This window comes from Octopus bimaculoides, chromosome 1, assembly GCF_001194135.2.
Source record: "Octopus bimaculoides isolate UCB-OBI-ISO-001 chromosome 1, ASM119413v2, whole genome shotgun sequence".
Classification (NCBI taxonomy): Eukaryota; Metazoa; Mollusca; class Cephalopoda; order Octopoda; family Octopodidae; genus Octopus; species Octopus bimaculoides.
Window position 1 is genome coordinate 165396944 of NC_068981.1, and position 5443 is coordinate 165402386.

The 5443-nt window shown below is 37.2% G+C and overlaps 1 long non-coding RNA gene across 1 annotated transcript in view; it reads left to right on the forward strand.

Moving 5' to 3' along the window:
* Nucleotides 1-365: 365 nt before the first annotated feature.
* Nucleotides 366-5443, forward strand: part of LOC128249959 (uncharacterized) — a 40018-nt gene continuing 34940 nt past the window's right edge. The window contains exon 1 of the long non-coding RNA XR_008266107.1: nt 366-1083. This is a non-coding gene — a long non-coding RNA (uncharacterized LOC128249959). The remainder of the gene's footprint in view (nt 1084-5443) is intronic.

Genomic DNA, 5443 nt, shown 5'->3' on the forward strand with positions numbered 1-5443 from the left:
TGTGTGTGTGTGTGTGTGTGTGTGTGTGTGTATACACACACACACATACACGCGCACACTCACATATATATACATATATATGTATATATATATATACATATATATATGTATTCATATATATTTATACATACATACATACATATATATATATATATATATATATATATATATATATATATATATATATATATATATATATATGCACACACACGTATATATATATACATACATATACGCGTGCGTGTGTGTTCTACAAATGGATGTTCGTCTCACCAAAAGACTTCTAAATTTTCTAGACTGTGTTTATGACGTCATAATATCGGTGTCGTTTGTCCAAAAAATTTCCAGTCTTTCTCGACCTTTCGCAGCGATTAGAGACCAGGTTTTGTGTTTGTCTCTGTGTATGTGTGTGTGTTTTGTGTGTGTGCGCTCGCGTGTATGGGTGTGTGTGCGGCAGGGACACAAATATGTAAAGACCTGTATGATATCAATAATCTTCGCCTGATTTTTAGAGTTTATTGGGTTGTTTGGGGTAAACTTGAGCTCTTAAACACCTGTAACACGCTGGTTGGTACCATAACGTAGTTACAAGGTGTACGGTAGTATTATACTGTAACCGTATGAACTTCTAATCAGATCATTTCAGTACAGGAAACCAGAAACATGTACAGGGAGGTCCGAAAGTCTTGTCACCCCCTACCAAAAAGTAATAAGAACGAAAGAGGAACAATATAATAATATCAAACATGTCCTAGTTTTAGTATATTCATTTCCATTGATACTGACACTGTCACACATCGAGGTCTGTATAAACACCATCATTTTCGTGGCACAAAATGTCCCGTGTGATATTTTACGAAGTTGTTGGTGTTCATACAGATGTGTAACAGTGAAAGTGAATATACTAAAACAAGTAAATGTGTCTGATAAAACAAGTGCATGTGTCTGACGCTATTGTTCAGTGACCGGAAGTGTCTGACGTGTGGGTTTATGCCGAACAACTGATGTCAGGTGGAGGAAGAGTACAGCTGTCGACTGAATCTATAGTGAAAATTAACCCATCGGATTTCTTAACGAAAGAAGGTAAGAATTGTTTTCTCTCTGTAGTAGCAGCTGCGTGAGGGATTATATGGACGACAAGAACGAAAGGAATAAGGTCAGGCACCTTCATCTCTGGCCCTAATCTGGTGAATTTTTTCATCTTCCACCTAAAAATACAAATAGGGCTGGAGAGGGGATGTTTGACTGAAGACATGTTTGGAAAAAGATGGAAGAATGTCGCACGAATGTTGGGCATGAAAGGCTTCGCGTGAATGCGATATGGTTTGAAAACCCAGGTCAGTCGTAAGGCGGGGTTCGTGGGGTCCGTTATAGTCCCGCCTCCACTCCATCTGTTATGTCTTATTGTGTCCTATCATCATTTGTATTATGTATGTTTCTAGAATGTTTAAGAGGACCCCAATCGCATTTCTTGTAAAATCATTCGATTTCATTGTGCTGTCCCTTCTATGTATGTCCTTATGGATAATAAAAAATTAAGAAACGTTAGCACGCTGGCCGAAATGCTTAGCAGTATTTCGCCTGTCTTTACGTTCTGAGTTCAAATTCTGACAAGGTCAACTATGCCTTTCATCCTTTCGGGGTCGATAAATTAAGTACCAGTTGCGTACTGGGTCGATCTAATCGACTGGCCTCCTCCCTCAAAATTTTAGGCCTTGTGCCATGAGTAGAAAAGATTATTATATTATCCCTCGATTTTTCTTAGTACTTTTTGGTTGGGAGTGAGAAGACTTTCAGACCACCCTATATTTCACTTTTGATATATTCACGGACAATATTTTCCTGTAAACAGTTGTGCGACTGTAAAGAGAATGCGACATTAAGTAACAATGAAAAGTGCTAGACACGAAATAATCCTTTCTATTTACGCACGATGTCTGAAATTTTGTGGGAAGGTTCCAGCCGATTACATCGCCCCCGTTGTTCAACTGTAGCACTTATTTTCATCGATCCCGAAAGAATGAAAGGCAAAGTGGACCTCGGCAGAACTTGAACTCAGAACGTAAAGACGGACGAAATACCGCTAAGCATTTTGTCCGACGTGCTAAAGATTCTTATTTCTTTATTGCCCACAAGGGGCTAAACATAGAGGGGACAAACAAGGACAGACAGAGGGATTAAGTCGATTACATCGACCCCAATGCGTAACTGGTACTTAATTTATCGACCCCGAAAGGATGAAAGGCAAAGTGGACCTCGGCAAAATTTGAACTCAGAACGTAAAGACGGACGAAATACCGCTAAGCATTTTGTCCGACGTGCTAAAGATTCTGCCAGCTCACCGCCTTGCTAGACACGAAATATTGATTATTCAGCATATACTCACAGAAGTATGTCAAGAGGATAAAAATATAAACATGGTGAGTATTTTAATAAAAATTAAGTTTGTTGCTATCAAAATATCAGAGGCTCTTTTCAAGATATATCGTTATTAAAGCAAAATTCTTCATTAGATATTCGATATCCTGCATATATCTTTATTGTCGCAAACATGTGACCACATAAAGTTTTGGATCACAAATGTGTATCGGTTTGTGTCTCTGTGTATGTGCGTCTTTATGTATATTGTGTCTCTCTCCTTCACTCATTCTCTTTCGTTCAATTCCTCTTCCTGTGCCTTCCTCTATTTGTCTCTTTACATCAAACGCACATTCAAGCCTTTCTCTCTCTGCTTCTCCCTCTTCTTCCTCCTCTCTTTCTCTCTCATTTTCTATGTGTGTGAGTGTATATAACGCAAACTTATATACACATTGTATATGCATATACAATAAATCTTATGTATATGCATAAAATGACTGAGAATCTACGAGGGTAGAACTACAATTTAACGAGACATGATAAGATTCATAGCCGTAACAACTTGCTATTTTGTGTGAATATGTATGCAAGAACCAACTATGAAACCACATTCAATCAAATCACTCACAACTTATCATTTCATATTTATATGTACAATTGATTCTCCCATAGGATTCACAAATTCAAGGATATGTTGTTAGAATTAGCAGCCAAGTACTCTCATCTTGCTATATAGGTATACTTGTACACAAACACACATGCACGCACACATACACGAACGCATACACACATACACACACACGCACCCACAGGCACATAGACACAAACGCATACGTACTTACATTCATAAATACATTACATACATACGTACGTACACACAAACACACACAACACACTTATACGCACAACACATACACCACATATGTTCTTCTCATTTTAATTTAGAGTAAATTTTGGCCGGCCACCAATTTGGTAGCAAGCAAAGTATCTTGTTTTAACCTTCATCTTTTAAATCTTAAGAAGGTCCTGCAGATTTTTATAGTTCCAGTTATCGTGATCATTTGTAGCATATGATGAATTAAGAATTTGCATTCCCTCCTACAAGATCCCAAGTTCAGCCATACTTTGTTCCAGACAGGTTGATATACATCTTGTTGCTCTAATGGTAATAGGTATGAAACTAAAAGTATATCTTAGGTACTGAATTTGCAAACTCCTTATCCAACGTACATAGATGTCCTCTTTGTACTTGTATTTTTCTAATTACATTCATGTCCAGATGCAGATAATTTACACAGCAGAACATATCTTTTATGGTACTACACAACAATATCTGACCGGTTGTGTTTTAACTTGGTGGCTGTTTTAATTTCTAAGTCACACTAATATTCTTGAGCCAATGAAGCACACCACTGTAATATTGTTCAACGTGCTATGTATAGTTAGGGACTTCTTAACAGCGTCATAGGCCTCGGACAAATTAATGCAGTGGGCCCTATAATATTCATATACTGACAGCAAGCCACAGCAGGCATTAATCAGAATTGTGTCCCGAGAACTGTGAGCCCCACCCCCAGGCAACTCTCCATTGTATCTATACCTTCAGACGGCACTAGGAATAGTTGTTATATGTATATGTATATGTGTGTATACACTGGGAATAGTATACACTGGGAATAGTTGTTATATACATATGTGTATACGCATACGTGTGTAAGCCACAAACTTGTACCACTGATCTGTTGTACAATCTTTGCGAAATAATCCTTTCTGCTTTTCGCACAAAGCTTCAAATCACCCAGAGCACGCTTTTGTGCTTGTAATGAAAGAATGAAGGATCTTCAACAGGAGATATCTACCTGATGTTCTGGGTCAACAGAAAGGGCGGGGTCATGTTCAACCACTAGGGTTATGAGTAATCTTCTAACTACATTATTCTTGAATGAATGTATCCATAAATTAAGATCCTTGCATATACAAATGAATTATATTATACACATACATATACACATACATACATCGTCTCGCCTCACTGTCTACTAGATAAGCGGGCGGGACGCACGCTTGACACAGATCTAAATGAGAGTACGAAATAGTCTCGTAATGTTTATTAGGATATGATGTACATGTGCATTGGTAGCGTAGCTAGAGGTAAACTGGGGGTGATCCGACTCGGATGTCGCATTTATGTGGGCGGAACCTTTTGGACTGCTGTATAAATCTGTATAAGCTTGGCGCCCGGGGGGAAAAAACTTAAGGGCTGCCCCGTGCGGCACACACCCTAGCTATAACACATATGTATATATGTGCGTGCCTATGTGTGCGTGTGGTGTGTGCGCGCGCGTATGTAAATATATATGAATGTATACATATATGAATCTATACATATGTGTCTATACACATACATAAATTTGTGTATATATTTCTGTATATATGTATAGGTATGTATGTATGTATACATGTGTGTGTATGTGTGTGTGTTTGTGTAAGTGTGTATGTGAATGAGTGTGTGTGTGTGTGTGTGTGTATGCGTGTGTGTGTGTGTGTGTGTGTGTGTTCAGAACAAATTTTACTCAAAACGGAAAAAATTTACGAAAGATAAAAAGAAATTAGTTCTGCGCGATCTGTGACGTAAAGACTAAGGAACAGTGTCATTGCACATTAGTTGAAAACAATGTTAATTTAATCAACGCAAACAAATAATATTTAACTATACATCTATAATATAGCAAATAAATAGAGGAAAAAAATATCCCCAAATATATAATTAATTCATTAAATTATATATATATTGACAGATATATTTTAGGGTATTTTTTCTTTTCTCTTCAGAAAACTTTCAGATAAATTATCGTATGTTTGTTTTCCTTTGGTTATGATTTACCTATGTTTTTTTTTTTTAACAAATAGGAATCGTCTTACTTTCAACAATACTATCTTAATAGGTTAACTGTCTTTAATGATAGTCTTGAATGAAATGAACTCGAAACCGCACAGTTACAAATCGATGTTTTTAACTGCACAAGCACGTCGGCGTCTATATCTATCATATATACATACACACACACACACACATATACATATA